The following is an 18,083-nucleotide window of genomic DNA, read 5'->3' as shown; positions in this document are numbered from 1 at the left end:
CCAGAATTAGATGTTTGGTCATTTATGTGTGTTTTCTTTTCTTTTGGGCACTATTTGTGACAGTCCCTGTCCTTGGAGGGTCTTAAGGGCAAAAAAGTGCCATACTGGAACCTCCCCAGTTGCCCACACCTGGTTTATAACTTAAAAGTAAAAAATCATAGGGAAATGTATAACCAACAATGATTATGGGCCACTATGCAGTCACTGGATCAGAGACGAAATCTTGTTTGAAGATCTTGGTTGGGTGTATTTTCACTTGTACATAGAAACACTTCTGTTGATGTAAAAATATATGTAAACTGTGTATATAAAAAAACATACTTTTTTAACTGTATGGACAAAAAATATAGACAAAATTTCAAGGAGGAGACTCAGAATGTGGGTTGATCAATAATTTATTTGCCCTTTAATGAACTGGTAAATCAATTAAATTATATAAACTTGCTTGCTGTCATTTTGAGGCCTTGAAGGAATTGTAAATAAATACAGAATCAGGATGATACAAGGATGCTGGTCGAATTCTGTGAAAAGCAATAAATAAAAGAATGACAGATTTTCATATCCCTCATATTACCATACCAGGCAATGACAAAAAGTCAATTGAAGATGGACTTCTCTTATAATAAAGAGCTACAGCTTTTTGTTTATTACATTCCTAATTTATCTACAATTCCTTCAAGGTTTCAGAATCAGACCTCAAAATGACAGCATGCAAGTTTATATAATTTAATTGATTTACCAGTTCAACTAAAAGGCAAATAAATTATTGATCAACCCACATTCTTTAGTTGGCTTAAACTTTAATAAATATGTGACTAAATTATTCCTGAATCAAAGTCGGTCAAACTTCCTCCCCAAATCAGAATTTTCTTATCTTATTGATATAATAAAACACTTACCTTATTCATATCTGAAATCTTAATATAAAATAATCAATTTGCATTGGTTGTGAATGTACACCTTTCCTAACAGTCATATTTTGCAAAACTATAATTCAAGCAATCTAATTTATATCAGTTTATTATTCATCAGTCATCTGCAAAACAAGCCATCTGTTATCACTCAAAACACTTAAGTCTTAAGAGATAACTAACAATATGATCTCATGCTGAAGCACATATTCTAATATGTCTCTGCAGTTACTAAAACAAAATTTCCTTCTAATTTAAAATGTTTTTAAAAGGCCAGACCAAATCCTCAACTTGAAAAGATCAAATAGCACCACAGTAATTTAATTAAATATTACAAAAAGTCTATGATCAGCTGCAGAACAAAATTCTGAAATGTATTTACAAATGTCAGCCTTTCTATAACTGACAAGATATATTCAAAAGATTTCTATAAATGGTAGTTAGTAATGTAAACCTGAACATGTTTATTCAGAAGTAACTTGCTCTAGGTTCAGTGGATTTATTCCCAGTTAACTGTGTCTAGCAGGGTGGGCAACTTCATGCCCCCAACTGCCCCGATGTGGCAGGGGAAATCTCAATATATTATCTGTCAGCTCATTTTCAAGTTATTTTAAAATATCCCAATTTCTCTCTCCTCTTCCAATTTTACCCCTTCATTCTTATCTTGCTACAGTTGCTGCAGTTTTGAGTTCAAAGTGCAAAAGTAGTCTGAACTCAACTAACCCAACAGAGGAAATCTTGCCCTTCTCATTATGCTCAAGCAAAAGCAAACTACTGCAGTATCTCCTAGCTTATGTGTACTTCCTCATTAATAACTTTTGTTATCTTGACCACACATTGATGTTGCTTATCCACATGTGTCTTGGTTTTCATCTGTGGAATACTGGAGGTATGCACTAACCTGCAGTGTCTGGATACTTGGTGTTTTGCAGTATGAACACTTCCTAGCTGTAAGGTTGCAAAGTTTGTTGTGCTGTTCTTCCACTGGGGATTAGATGGGTGATTCTATCCCCTCTCCTTGCTAGGAATCTTCAGGGCTTTGGAGTTGACAAGGGGACAGCAGGGTCCCATAAAAGGCAGAGAAGGCCTCCTGGGTTTCCTGGGGCAATAAATAAAGTCTTTTAGCTCTTAGCCTTATCACATTAAAAACAAACTCAGCAAGCAAATGGAAAAAAAGCATGTTTATCTTTCTGTCTTTGCATGATGTCAAAGCACTTTCATTCTTTTGCAGTCATAAAAGTGTGAGAGAGGATTGTAAAAGTGTTGTAAAAGTGTCCCTTGTGCCAAGCTGGAAAAATCCCTTTGGCACATGGGACATTTTTATTAATCTCTCCCATGCTTTGACAACTGGAAGAGAACAAAAGTGCTTTGATGTCATGTGGAGACACGCTCCTTTCTGTTTGCCTGCCATTATTGTTTTTAATGTGATAAAGTTCTCAGCCTTGTCACCTGGTGTAAGATTTCTGTTCATCTTCAGCTGCACAATTGCACTTCTTTAGCTTAGGGCAGGATCACTTTCCTAACTTAAATATTGCATTGCTTGCAGAACTTTTAAAGCAATTGGTTACAATCACCTTCCCAACAAACCCGTGTCCTCCAAAGCAGTCAATTGCCATTTATGCCTGAAGTTTATAAAATCAACTACTTACTCTCCTATTTATCAAAATGGTAGGCTTTTTAAAAAAATAAACAAATAAATCTGACCTGCTTCTGTCTACCTCCTCATCAGAAAATGTCTATCTAAAAACAAGTAGGGGAGCATGAGCCAACACGTGAGCCATGTAACCACTTTCCTCTACAATTTAGAGAATCTACAACCCCAAAACTATAAAGGCAACTAAGGCCCTGTACAGTGGTGCCCTTTGCGGCATCATGGTGACATGCTAGGGTTGCCTTGGGGCGGCACGTGCACATGCCCCGCAACCCTAGCACATCGCCATGATGCCATAGCTGTGCAGCACTGTCCAGACAGCGCACACAACTATGACGTCACTGCTGTGTGGCGTCTAGATGGAGCCGTGTGGCAGTGACATCATTGCACCGCCGCCAGATTTTCAGCGTTCCTTTTTTTCATGCAACCGTGCCGCATAGTTTGGTTGCTGCGGCGCAGGTACACGAAAAAGAGGCGGCTCCCGGCCGCCTCCTTCTGGCGGTCTGTACCCCGCCTAAGGCTGGGAACAGACCAGCCTAAAAAGTTGGCTTCCAGCTGGCTTGGGGGTGTACATGCAGACAATGTATGCCCCTAAACCACCTGGAAGCTGCCCAGCTGCCTACATGTGGACTGGCTTCTAGGTGTTCCAGCAATGTGATGTTTAGATGCTGCATGCTGCTGGAGCACCAAGAAGATGCCTTGGGGATGGAAAAGCTGTCTTTTAGTCACCCAAGAAAGGAGCGGCTTTTGCTGCTCCTTGTTTGGGCGATTTCAAGGTAGATTGGATCCACGGTATGTGGTTGCCACAGCCCCAATCTGCCTTCAGAAGGGGCAGCTTAAAGCCACCCCTTCGGGGTGATCGATTTTTGCCCCAAAGTTTTTATACAGATATATCACAAAAGGAGTGGGTATAACCTAATCTTCTGTAATTAAACTTTAGTTACTGAAGGACAGGAGCCAACTACAAGTAATTACTTATAGTTGACCATTCATATCAATGGATTCTGCATCCAAGGATTCAATTATCCATGCCTTGAAAATATATATGTATTTTAAAATGCAAAAAGAAAACCTTGATTTTGCCATACTATATAAGGAATAACATCCTTTGATATAAAGATCGGATGCCATTGGATATAAGGAGATATCTGGGCACAGATTTTGATATCATGGTGTGCGTGTGTTTGTGTGTGTGTGTGTGTGTGTGTTAGAACCAAACCCTATCAATACCAATACTTTGCAAATTTGAAATTTTGAATACTGAATAAAATAGTAGTACAGAACTAATAACAAGCGCATTTCTATACCGCTTATCAGTGCAGTTAAGTACTACCTAAGCAATTTACAATGTGTAAGCCAATTGCTCGCATCAAGCTGGGTACTCATTTTAGCGACCCACAGAAGAGTGCCAGGCTGAGTCGATCTTGAGCCCTTGGATGGTATTGAACTCACAACCTTGTGATTTATGAGGGAGTGGCTGCAGTACAGGCATTTAACCACTGTGCCACCACGGCTCTTTAACTAACTGTTAAACATTTTATATAAAGTGATCTTCTCTGTACCTATTCTACTTTGTTGAGATTAGTAGCATGGTACATAATTATTCAAAATATAGTTTGCTTGGATAAGTTTTTTTTTATTTGTCATTTTCTCTTTTATTTAGATAGACTAACTTCATATTAGTTTTTCTTCTGGCAATTTTGTGTTCTTCCTCTTGTCTTTATGGGATTTCACTTATCAGTGCTTAGATTCTTTTCATGCTTCTTTGCCTATGGCCAAAACACATTTAAAATATCTATTTACTTTGTTCTGTAACCCATGGGTGCATCACACTATGTCTTCTGGTGTTGACTGCCAGCTTTCACTCTGCATTGTTTATCGTTTTGTTTTTTGTTTTTTTACATTTCTATGGATAGCTTAGCAATTGATTTTCTTCATTTACACCAGCTGCTCCTCCCCAGTGCTATTTGCGAAGCATGACAAAGCTTCAATACAGCTACTGTTCCATCAACTGGTCTCTTTCCAGGTGTGAGTGTCTTTCCAGTAGTGGAAACAGAAGAACATTTGCAATGCATCAATCCTATTTTCTTTGCTGAATGAAAAACCCTTCCTGTGGACTGGATGCACATCTGTTTTGCAATGCATACTGGATGTGAGCCATCTCATGAAATGCCCTACTCATGCTATTATGGATAAGCAGACTGTCTCTATTTTGTTTAGATTCATTCAGCTTTGTTGTTATGTGCCTGCAAATCAACTCCAATTTATGTCAAGCCTGTCATAGTGTTTTCTTGGCAGAGGTTATTAGAGGAGGTTTGCCACTACCTTCCTCTGAATCTGAGAGACTGGGCCTTGCTCAAGGCCACCCAGTGGGTTTTTATGGCTGGGGGGTGGCATTTGAACCCTGGGCTCTGTTCAAACCACTGCACCATGTTGCTGTTCTTTTATTTAGAATTAGGAGCTAATATTTATTTTTGTGGGTTTTATTTCCAACTGGGTTTGATCCAGGATCTCCCTTCTATAAATAACTCCGCTTAGACAAAGTAAATGAAGGTACTAGTTTGGGAGGCAGGATTCCCTTCTACCCCTAACATCAAAGCTCAGCCCTGTTTCACATTTTCAGGGGCTGCAGGGAGAATGAAGATCTGGGAAGTCTACTACTACCATCCTAGTTGTATGCATCTGGATCCAACCCTATGTAGTGTGTAATGTTTTTAATATCAGGAAATCCTGAGTTCAAGTAATCCTGAGCCATAAAATTCACTGAGTAAGATGGGTTGGTCCAACAACACCTAGAGGTGTTCTTACAGGGAAAAAAGAAGGTGAATTGTATAGATTGCTCTGAATTATTTCAAGAAAAGTTATGTTAAAAGGGCAACTCGTGATAAATACATGAATAATTCCAGAAATATTTTCCACTATCTTTTATTATTCTTATGTTATGTTGTGATATGTTCTTTAACTCTTAGAAATAACTAAGAAGGAAAGGATTCTCCATTGTTACCAGCACTGGTATCCCTCCTCTTCTGATATCAGAATTGCAATAAAATACAGACTATATGGCCCTTTTATGACCCTGCAGTGGACTCCATTACTAGAATCCCTCCACTGCATGTAGGCTAGCACTAGGAGGTACTTGGGCTCTGTTTTTCTGGATGCTTGAGGGGAAGTAAGAAATGCCAACAATGGGCTGATGCCAGAGAGTCAACAACTCAGGTAGCCTTGCATGCTAATCCTCCTTGCCTCAGAAATGCATGCCTATCACTCACATTCATACTACAAAGTTATCTCCTCAGAAAACCAATTTCAAAGTGATCCAAACTCATTTCAAAGAAGGCACGACCATTTGGCCTTTTTCAAAACTTTGATTTTTGCCCCAGCGTTAAAATTCACTGTGAATATTGGTGCCGTTCCTTTATAGCAATAGCAAGTAAAATTCTATATCACTTATCAGTGAACTTAAGCACTCCCTAAGCAGTTTACAATGGGTAAGCCAACTGCCTCCATCAAGCTGGGCACTCATTTTAGCAATCTCAGAAGGTTGCAAGGCTGAGTTGACCCTGAGCCCCTGGTTGGTATTGATCTCATAAGCTTGTGGTTTGTGAGTGAGTGGCTGCAGTTCAGGCATTTAACCACTTGCACCACTAGGGTTCCTTTGTTCTGGGAGCTTAGTCCAGTGATAGGCATACATGCTACCAGTTTACTCAGCTCCTGTTTTGCTCACCAACCCATTTGCCTTGGGAGTGATAGGGTTCCCTTTTCATCTCCGGACCTATAACAAGAGGACGTGGTATACATAGGGATTTGGTCCCAAGGCTAAATAACCCGGCCAACAGACATTGTTTTCTTGAGCTCATCTAAATTCCCCAAAATCTTAAGGGTTACACCAGTCTGTATGCTAGTGTGTTAGACTGTTTGAAGTTGAAATTCTGATGTATTGATTGCTGACTCTATCTATTTAAACTTTGCAATTTAATTTTTTTAGATCACAACTACTAATAGACCTGATCGCCAGTAACAGCTATGTATTTGATGGTGGTGGTGGCTGGAATAAAGGCAATAATTTTGTCCCCCTGATTAAAATTGCCTTCAGTGTAGCATTGCAAAGACTGAAATACTGCAAATTGTAAACACTTTGCGAGCCCTTTTCTGCCCCTAAACTGTAATTCTTTATGCTCAATGGAAGTTTGTAAGTTACCACAGTGCTAGAAATTTGGGGGGTAAATGGGGATATTCTTATTCTCATTTGGGGAGCAATGCCTCCTCTGCCACTTATGAACCCCCTGGCCTGATGGCTGCAGAAATTTGGAACAAATTGATGTTCTACTTTTTCTTGCTCCTACTGTTTCTACCAAGATTGTGAATTACCCTCCTTCCTGCAGCACACTGTGAACCCTAAAACTCTACTCTGCAGGGCTGGAAAACCCTCTGCAGCAGGTTTTGGGGGCTGAAGCAGGAGAAGGAGCCCAATTCCATTGTCTCTGGATACAAAAGTACACAGCTGGATCTTGACCTGTGAATTATTGTCCAACAAGCAAATTTTCCAAGCTCTGCCTATGAGTGCTTTGTTGTGACAAATCTAGGACAACTCTATCTGTTCCTCTGAATAACTAATCCTTTGTATCCTGAGACTTGAAGGATCTATATACACAACACAAATCATGTATGAAGTAAACTCTAAGTAGCTACTCTGCTAAGAAATCTGATTCTAAATACTAAGTACTAAAACAATATAAGCACCTGCTTATGAGAGGAATAGGTCTGCCTCAACCATTACAACCAAGTGTGACAGTCACCTCGGGTGACAGATGTTAGGCAAATGCAGTGACAGTTACCAGCCATGAATCCTGAGCCTCCCAATCACAAGCCATGCATCTCAAGTCTCTCAGCCAATTTCTTCATTGGAGAGCCACCTAAAATAGCCTTCAGCTGCAGTATCTCACATTGTTCCATGACCAGGGTTGATGCAAGAGCCAACCAATGGTGGTCCCAATGTCAGTAGCGCATTGTTGTACTAACTTGTTTCTTTTAATTTTACTTGTAAGCCACCCTGAGCATGAGGGTGGCATAGAAATGTTTAAATAAATAAATAAATAAGGCCCGGAGTCCACTTTGGTTTTAGGGCACACTTTACAGAGTTTTCCAAAGCGCAAATAGTTTTGGCACCTTAGATAATTTCTTTAAAATTCAGACTAAAATCCAGAGTGGATTCCCTATCCAGTGACCATACCTCTACTGCTGCTACCTACCCTCTCCAGTGTTGCCAATCCTCTGTAATAGAAGTGGCTGCAGGTAATCTTTGCCTTAGGAGCCAAATGTCTTACGTTGGTTCTAAGAAGGACTGCCCCATACCATACCGTTTTGGTATGATGCCAAGGACTTTTCTTCAGTTTGTGTTTGGTTTTCAGGATATAAAGTATATAAATTTTAGGTTATATGTAACTTATCTTTCAAAGCAGATTTCTGTTAGCTGGGAAGGGAAGGTGATCCTTCCCCAGTAAGAAATTTAGATTCCCTGTTAAATTCTATTCCTTTGGAATCTGGCTAGTCTAACTGTAATGTCAGGAAGAAACGAATTAGCATTTGCATTTCCACATTCATAAACATTTGAATTCAAATAGGAGCTTAATTGGAAGGTTCCAAATGTCACAGCCTTCAAAATGGCAAAGCTTAGAAGCATGGAGTGTAATATTTCAAGGCATGAAAAGGACAGCATATCAAATGTTTTGAAGCTTCAGAATTTTGTGTTTCCAAACTTAAAAGAACATTGGGAAAAATGTGATCGTTCATTTGCCATTTTCAACAGCCTTCTTGAAAACACTGAGAAAATGTTTGCAACAGTTTCTGTAATGCAGAAGAAACATGTTGTGTTTCTTTTCACTGCAAATTGAAGGTCAGAATAAACATCAGAATTTCTTACCATGGCTACACCCCACAGATATCTGCCTAAATAATATAATGGCAAATTGCTACAGGAGGCAGGCGGAAAACCCCTCCCTCATAGCCAACAATTTGTACAAATAGCTGTAGGCTGAGATCAGATCAGCATTGTCTACTGTGCTCTAAAGGGTAACACACTCAGTCAGATGTTGATTATATTATGCCCATGGGTATTTCTGTGAACTTGTCAGCTTAAAAGTAACTTGGTTTTTAAAAAACTGCAAAAATATGCATACACTAAAAGAAACGTGCCCTTTCAAAATAACAAGTAACCAAGCCATGTAAGTAAATCAGTAAGTTACTGGGATGGGTCTCAAATATATTGCTGCTTCCACATTAGAGATTTAATGCTGAAATTTCATACCTAATTATCACTGTTCTTCAGGCTGCCAATTTCTTCTCTTCCACTCACACAGCAACATTCAGAATCTTCTTAAACAGCCCCAATACTTGGCGAATTATCCAAGACAATGAATTTCACTGACAAGTTAAGGCAGCAATGTTAAGAATTCCACTAGTGACATTAGAGTTGTACCAGAAAACAACATAATGCCAGTTCACTCTAGACCTGCCAACTGAATTTTTAATTGCCTGTGCTCCTTCAGCACAGCTGGTGATCAACCATTTTTCTTTTCCATCCCAAATGCACACCACAGACTAAAAGTTAGTACTGGAAGTTATGCATCTGCCAAAGCATGTACAAACTCTGCAAGATATCCCAAGCACCTTGTCTGTCCCTTCAAGGACTTAAATAATCGTATGTCAGGCCTGGCAGATCAAGGCCTTCCCTAGAGGCAGAATCCAGCTGACCTGAATCATCACTGGGAAGGCTCTCACTCTGTCTGGCAGAGGACTCAGCATCCCAACAGAAGCAGGTAAAACTGATCAGACATAGCAGCAGTGCACAACTAGGGGGGAAATAAATAATTGACCTGATGTGAAAGATGTCCCAGCTCCAAATACTCTCACTGCTTTTACATTTGGGAAGTCACATTCCTTGTGATTCCCAAGCATCTTATCCTCCTTGCTGTTTCAAACTGGTTTCCAAACTCAATAAAGTGTTGTTGTTGTTGTTTTTAAAATATCAGATACAGAATCTTGGTGTGCATTTTATGATGGGTTCTTTATTTATGAAGGGGGATGTTTCATTTCTGTAATGAGATAGGGTCTTCTTGGGGGCTGCCCCTAGACTGTGGAACTCCCTCCCTGTGGAGGCTAGAATGGCCCCCTCATTGGCAGGCTTTATAAAACAGGCTTTTAGAATGGAAAGCTTTTAGGGAAAAGGCTTGCAAAGGGGTGTGGGAGAGCAAGAAGGGTGAGGGGACAGACTGAGGCTGTTTGAAATTTTGGTGTGGAGTTCTGAATAGTAAGATGTGAATGCTAAGATCTTCAGGGAAGGCTTTCTCTCAGTCCCAGCACCATCACAGCCTTGCTTGCTGGGAAAGAGCCTTCTCCGTGGCTGCTCCTACTATTTTGAACTCTTCCACGGGAGGCTAGGCTAGTCCTTTCCCTGTTTTCCTTCCACTGGCAGGCAAATACATTTTTTGTTTCAGAAAGCTTTTAAAGGAAATGTTTTTATTTATTTGTGTTTTATTTGTTTTTAACTTGTGTATGCCTCTTAACTGATTTCATGATGTTTAATGTGGGGGTTTTAAATTGTTTTTTATTTTATTTTATTGCAAACATTTTTAATTTATTGTTTTTGGGAGCCACCTTGGGTGCCATCTTGGGTGAAAGGCATCATATAAATGAAGAAACTGGACTGCTTTTTTCTTGCCTAAGTTGAGGAAGAGATGAGGGGGAGGAGGCAAGTGCTAATGTATATAATGGGAATAAGAGGTTCCTTTGCCTGCTTAGAAGTGGGAGCATGAGAGAGAGGAAGAAACTCAAATCTTGCCATTGTTTTGGAGAAAGTGGTTTCTTTTGCCTGATTAGAAGGAGGGGATGGGAAAGATGAAAAAAACTGGAATCATGGAATTTTGATGGGACTGGAAGGGCTTTGCTGGCTAGATAGGAGGTAGACTTGCGAGGTGAAATAAGAGACAATGGTCCTGTCCCTCTAATGACTATGTAGAAAATGAAATTTCAGCAAATGTTGCTTGTCCTCCTCTGGGGTGTCACTTGGTGTGAGTTGCACCACTGCACCCTCTTCTAAACAGACATTGCATGGGCAGGAGCCCTGTGCCAAATAGGCAACTGAAGTTTGTTGTCTTCACTTTGCAGGCCTGCTGGAGAGAGCACAGCAGCAGATATACTGCATCTCCTTTTATTGGGCCATCTGCACTTGCTGCAGAAGTCATATCAGAAGATATCTGTTTCTGTTTCAGTTGCTTTCTGCTAATGCGCTTTCCCCACCTGAGAAACCTGCTGAAAAGGCACAGAGAAAAACCTAGTTCTTACCAATTGCTCTCTATTGGTGCTCCTCTGAAGAGGAACTGTCATCTGAAAGTAAGACAGTTCACCCCAGTCCAGCCTTTAAAAATTAGTGGTGGGTTGAATAAAATCACCATTTTTATGGCTCCTTCAGCTCCAGTGGAACATACATCCCTGGTCTCCAATGATTTCCTATGGGACTATGGAAAGATTTCCCCACCTGCTCTCTCTCCTCCATTATATCAGTTTATATCTAAGGAGATGGTGGTGATGAAGCAAGTCAGATGAAAATTAGAGCAACATTGGTAGCGGATTCTAAGCAAGTCTAACCAAATACATAGTAGAACCTATTTGAAATGGCAATGCAGGCAGGAAAGAAATTATTTTGTATTGCCAGCACTGCATCTGCAAAGAGCCATCGATCAGAGCTGTTTCAAGTGGTCAGAGGTCTCTTACATACTGGTCCTCAAGTATGCATGGCGCTTTGCTCCATCTTGCAGTGGCATCCCCATTCTTTGTGTCACCCCATGTGGGGGGGGGGTGAGGCTGCTGAGGGGCTGGTGGAGGCATGCTCACCCTTTCTTCTTCGCCATGGTGGTAATGGCCTTCTCACAAGGAGACTGCCACCACTGTGGTGAAACCAGCCCATTTGCATCCTTTGGTGGAGGCAGAGGTGGAGGTGCAAAATGGAGCCTCCATGGGGTGACCAGGGGTGTAAGGGGCTGTAAAGATCAAGAGCCCAGGCATTCTGGCAGGACACCTGCAGCTCTCCCACCCCATTGTGGGAGGAGAGAGGCCACCCTTCAGCTACAGAGCCCCTCCCTCTGGTCCACCTGCCTGTCTTCTCTGCCCAACTGGCTGACTAGCTCATGGCTAGATAATCCTTTTTATCTCTGGAGTTGGGAGGCCACTACATGCTCCAGTCGCTTGCTCAAAAAGGAGCAGGAGCCTAATTGCTGGCAAGAGAGAGGAGGGAGCTTGGGGGAGGAGAGTCTTTCCTACTGTGCCCCTCCTGCTTGTTCAACCCCCTGGCCATTGACCTGTGGGGTCTTTCAGGTATCTTTTTTGTTCCTCATGCTATTTGACATACACATGAAACCAGTGGGAGTGATTGTCTGAATTTTGGGGCTGTGGTGCCCATCACTGTGTGGCTGACATCCAACTTTATTAGTCCTTTCCACCCCAATCCAAGGAGACTCTTAGATGGGGTTACATTCCTCCTGATGACACAGCTTCATCGTTTGGGTGTACCTGAGCCTCCAGGTTCAACTTTCTTTGATGTTCAGGAGTGCTTTTACATATTTAAATCTTGTGTGCCAATTCCACCCATTCCTTGAGATGCCAGACCTGGCCGTGGTGGCATATGGTGGTTACATCTCGATACTGGAGGCTGGCATTGAAGGATATTTTTAATACCATCGACTTCAGCTCCTCCAAAGAGCTGCTGCCAGACTGTTGACTTTGGCAGGTTACACAGACCATGCTACGCTCCTGATGAAACAGCTCCACTGGCTTCCAGTTCGTTTCCAGGCACAATTTGACAGAGACAGTACCAATTGAATCCTCTATCATTCCATTTTTTCAGCTGTTTTTAAAATGTCTCAGGGACCATTTACACTGTAGAAATAATGCAGTTTTGATACCACCTTAACTGCCATGGGTTCATCCTACAGAATCCTTTGTAGTATGATGGGGCACTAGTAGTCTTGGGCAGAGAAGGCTAAAGACCTTGTAAAACTACAAGGCCCAGTACTGCATAGGCCGGAGCTACAGCACTTAAAAGTGGTTTCAAACTGCATTATTTCTACAATGTAGATGAAGCCTCAGTTTCTCTCTCTCCTTCTCTTTCCCCCTTGGTCTTCAGCATACTTCAGTTGAGTTGAAAGTGCAAAAATAGTTCCACTCTATTAACTCAGCAAGAGGGAAGAAGATAAAGGGAGCAGATCTTGCCCTTATCGGGAGGTTCAGACAAATGCAAACTGCTTCATCCTCCCTTAGCTTGTGTGTTTTTCTTCATTAATACCTTTTGTTGTCTTGACCACACTCTGATGTTGCTTGGCCACAAGTGCCCCATTTTTTTTAATCAGTGAAATATTGGAGGGTACTGTGCTCTAGTTCAGAAGCTCTGCCATATTTCACAGATGAAGCAGGCTGCTCTTGTTCCTTATCAGGAACCCAGCCCAAGACATCATTCTTGCTCCAATCCCAGCTGCGCACATGTTCCTCTTGGAGGAACAGAAGGCCAAAGGCCATGCTGCTTTCATTGTCTTTTCAGCCAGCACCACATCATACTAAAATGGAATATTCCCGTATAATGGAACAGCCTCATTTATTTATTTTTAGAGATCGTGCCTTACACACTTCTTCCCCCAGGCTATCAAAACAGCAGCTATGTGGCCTAGAACAGTCGCCCAGTGAGAGATCAATAGAAATGGGAAAATACAGCCTTGGAGAGACCCATGGGAGTTTCCAGATGGAGGCCTCCTCTTACTAGCAATTAGAAGGCACTTCATGGCGCAGATTTTCCACATTTGCAAAAATAAATAAAAAGAATTAGAAAAACAAGGAAGGGTTACGTGTAGAGGATCTCCTTGTCTAAAGCCTCCACAAATTTCTGTGAAAAGATAACATGATGAAAATCTTGGGGTGAAGCAGGGACTGCTTTTGGTATGGGTGTATTTATACTGCATTCTGACATGCCTATCAAAAAGCTTGTATTTCAAAGTAAAGTAGTAGAATCATATGCAATATGCAGCTGGATGTTCAAAGCAAGTTCAGAATTCCTCTGAGTTAGTACTGAGGAAAACATAAAAGCAACAGGATATTTACTGTTATTCTGGATTTTCTGAAATTCTAAGTTATTTCCTATCCCTGGGGATATGACGAAATGTAAATTTACTTCTATGCTTGTCAACTCATTTAAAGCACTTTGGCTGACTTAGGAGATGCCCTAACATATGCTATGATCTACAACTTGGATGGACTGGTACTGCATTGATGCACTAAGTAAGACCAGCCCTGTTAACAGACAGAATGAGGCAGCTGATGGATATCAACAATTCTGGGTATCATGATGTTGGGTATCATGAAAAGGCAGCAGGTAATTTGTTAATTAATTAAGGCAATATTTTAGCACCAGAGCAATGGCAGCTGGTAACTTCCATATCAGTGGGGAAGATGAAACTATTCCAGATTTTAGACTGAATTTTACAAGAGCTAGTGAAGTGCTGTACCATATCCCCGAAATATGTTCAGCACCTTGGATAGCTCCTTTAAAGGTCAAACGAAGGCTGCATCCACATTGCAGAAATAATGCAGATTGACACCACTTTAACTATCATAGCTCAGTGCTATGGAATTCTGGGAACTAATTTTGTGCAGCTTTTAGCCTTCTTACTATCAGAAGGCTCTGGTGCCACAACAAATTGCAGATCCCAGAATTCCATAGTATGAACCAGGGCCGTTAAGGTGGTGCCAACCTGGATTGATTCTGCACTGCAGATGACACCTATGACTTGGAACAGATTCACTGCCCTACTGACAGGAAAGCTGCTGGCCATCACTGGGCAAGGCTGGGGAGAGGGGCTTGTGAGATGGCCTGCCCCATGACTTGACTGCCTTTGGTTATTGTATGGAACTTTACTTGGGTTGTTTGTTTGCTGGTGGCATATTCAGTTTGGCCAAGTAGGAAATATTGGAGGGAGAATACCTTGGGCCAGCCCTGCAGGTATGACAGCAAGTGCTATGGCTGAAGGCTTGATCCGACCCAGGAATGTGCTGCATGGGTACATTTTTCTAGACTGCATCTACACTTGCAGTTTGTTGCTGCTTTAACTGTCATGGCTCCATGCTATGACATTTTAAGATGTGTAGTTTTGAAAGATATTGTGCCTTCTCTGGTGCCACAACAAACTACAAATCCCAGGATTCCACAGGGTGGAGCCATAACCGTGCATTAGTCCTGCAGTGTGACAGCAGCCTTAGTCTGTCTGGCATCCCATTGATATTGGGTGCAACTTTGCTGGATGATATGGGTGTGTTAGGAGTAGCATGGCTATGGCAGAAAATGGACAAAGGAATTGTATAATTTGTCCTTCCACAACCTCCCACAAATTCTGCTTCTCATGGCCCTCTAGTTGGCATGGCCATCGGCTATACTAGCTGGGGAATTAGGGGAAGTGTACAAAGTCTACAAAGTTTCTTTCCCAAGCTCCGCTGCTGCATACTAAGTTTACATTGTGAAACAGATTCCTAAAATCAGGCAGCAGCAGGTTCATTAAAAAAAAAACCTGACTAGCAAAAAGCAAAACTTTGGGATGGTATAAATTTTGCTGTGGGCACTTCTCACTGCTGCGGTTCAGCTTCGGCTAACTGGTATTTTTTTTAAATAAACTTTTTTGTTCCAAGGAAGAAGTAAGAGGCAATGGTATTGGGGGGGGGGGGCAGTTTTTAGTTGTCTAGCAACCCAGAACACACTCCCTAGACACTTCTAGGTTGTGTGGAAGTGATTAGGGAGCATGACCTGCAGTTGCCAAGCAACAGAAAAGCACTAGGCAACTAGGGAAAGACTGCAAGAATCAATTCAATGTAAAGACGTTATATTTAGGAACAACTGCTGTGATTTTATAACCCCAATAAGGGATGGCTATATTGGAAATATACCTTATCAGATCACATATGCCCCTGTAACGGTGCTTTGTATGCCAGAGGTAATGGCAGAAACAACGCACAAGTGATTTATGCATTGTACTTGAATTACAAGGAGGCAAGGATGGGTTCTCAGTTCCTAATCTTATAGCCCCTTCGGTTCTGTTTTCAAAAAATGGGCGAGAAAGTCACAATTTGTCTAAAAGTGGGGCAATTGTTATGTATCTCAAGGTTCTACCTCACATTAACACCCACAATCTGAGTACTATTTTTACATTTCCTCTTTGAACCCTTGGTGTTACACCAAAACAGAGTATGCTGACAAGATATTTGGATACCAGATAGATACAGAGTGTGATGTCTGTGAATCTAGACTGTGTTATCCTTTCTGCTGCACCAAAAATGTGAAACTGCAAATTCAGGTTCTCCACTTGAATATTATATCCCAAAACATTTGTGGAAATGGATGATCAAACCATTTTCAGGTGACTTAGATTTTTGGGTACTTGTTCTGTCATCTTTTCTTGCCCTTCCTGCTAGGTGGAATTCAAAGATATAGCCGTGTTAGTCTGTAGAATCAGTATGTAGAGAGGTCTTGTAGCACCTGTGAGACTAACTGAAAGAAAAACATTGGTAGCATGAGCTTTCATAGATGTCAGTCTGCTTTCTCAGACGCTTCCTCAGATGCTTTCCTAGGTGGAAGTATGTGCAGTCAATGTCATGTTTATAGTTTTCAGACTGGGAGAGTGTTGGCAAACCCATATAATAGGCAGCTATTCCAGTGCCTGTTTCAACCAAAATACTGGGTTTAAATGATTAATGTAGCATTTTTCTCTAGACAGTCCATGTATTCTGAATGCGCATTTATTGTCAATGACCTGGTTCATGTTTTTAAATCCCCAGTCTAAAGATGATCAAATGAATATCCAAAACAAACCACAATGAATTTCCTTTCCACAGCTATTTGTCTGCATTAATGTCTTTTCATTATTGGCATTCCCAGTTTGTATCCATGGTGATTATTAGATTCATGTTCCAGTGTGTTTTGCTTTTATCTATATTAAGTCTCATCCTCATGTGGCTGAACTCCCTTGCTCATTCTCTCCCTCTCTCTTGTCATGAACATCAGAGCTTCTCGGGTTATCTGATGTGGGGCACCAACAATTACCGGTTTCCAGTGATACTGGTACTTATTTTGTGCCCATTGGGTACAATTGTTTCTTCCTTTCTTAGAAACTTGTCAAGAATAGCCAATTGCTCAGGGAACGGTGCCAGTCTAGAGATTACCCCTTTGAATAACACTGGTGTACAGACAATATGATCCCTATTATTCAGATATGATGGCACTGATTTTAGTGGAGATAACTACTAGGCTTGTTAAGGTGGCTGTTTCATGCAGTGTTTGATCAAACATTCCTGGAGGCTGTATGAAGACAACTCACAGTTATTAGAATTGGTTCTCCACTTGTACTTAAGTGATAGGTGCCATTCTTCAGGTATTATCTATACGACAAAACTAATATTAGATTTTATATCACTTTACTGTCATGATTTCCTCAAAGTACCTTGGAAATTATAGGATAGTGAGAGTGGGCAGGATTTTCTATTCAAGACCTTTGTCCACCTTGAGAGAGGAAATGTCTATTGAACTAGTTTGCACTGGGTTTTATAAACCTGCTCTGTTCTTACTTGTACAGTTTTGCCAATAATCCAACTGCTAGTCCCAACTAGAACAGAGCCATTGAATCAAGAGGATTTACATGAGTGTTGATTTATTATTCAAAGCTGATACTTATATAAATGCCATCAGTTCAATGGGATTCAGAAGTGAATGTAGGGCACAGTTTTCATTGCTTTTGAACATTTTGTTTCTTCCAAGACTGACTTGAGTAAAAACAGGACTCTTCACAACACTTTGTAATATTTGTTGAAATGTGCACAATGAACAATTTGATCAGATCTCTGAAGAAGTTACTAAAATCTGTCATGTACTTATTTATGCAAAAAGAAAGAAAATGTTGCCCATTTGAATACAGAACAAGGTGTCAGATGCTGGAGCAAAACTATGCAAAGACCCGCCCGCCCCCCTGCAAAAAAATCCATCATTACATTGCTGTATCTCTCCCCTCAAACAACTATTTACTGGCTGATGGAAAGTTAGATGGTGGTGGTACAGAAATATCTACCTATTGATGTCACCCTTCATTCCTGTGTGACCAGTCATATGAACACAGCTGGATGACCCTCTACTGCCCCCCTCACTCTCCGTTGGCCAGGCAAATGACCATTTTGTGGGTTATGGAGCAGCCAAAATGTTTGGGGGAGGAGGGATGGAAATGCCATATAATTCCACCAGACAGAATTTATGCTGTCTCCCAGCCTCAGAATCTGTTAACATTGAAAAGTACTGGAACTCTGTTGTGTATTAAGCCTGGCAACTCTAGATAAAATGCTTGTGAGTATGATGGGCAAGATGTGTCTGAAGGCAGGGGCTGTATCTTTCATTGTGGTTTTATGAGTACTCTCGGTGTGTTATTGGACACTATTTTCTCTCATACGTG

The sequence above is a fragment of the Sceloporus occidentalis genome, unplaced genomic scaffold (assembly GCF_023333645.1).
Source record: "Sceloporus occidentalis isolate IW3139 unplaced genomic scaffold, rSceOcc1.0.p SCAF_7, whole genome shotgun sequence".
In the NCBI taxonomy this organism is placed as follows: domain Eukaryota; kingdom Metazoa; phylum Chordata; class Lepidosauria; order Squamata; family Phrynosomatidae; genus Sceloporus; species Sceloporus occidentalis.
This window is presented reverse-complemented; position numbering follows the sequence as displayed.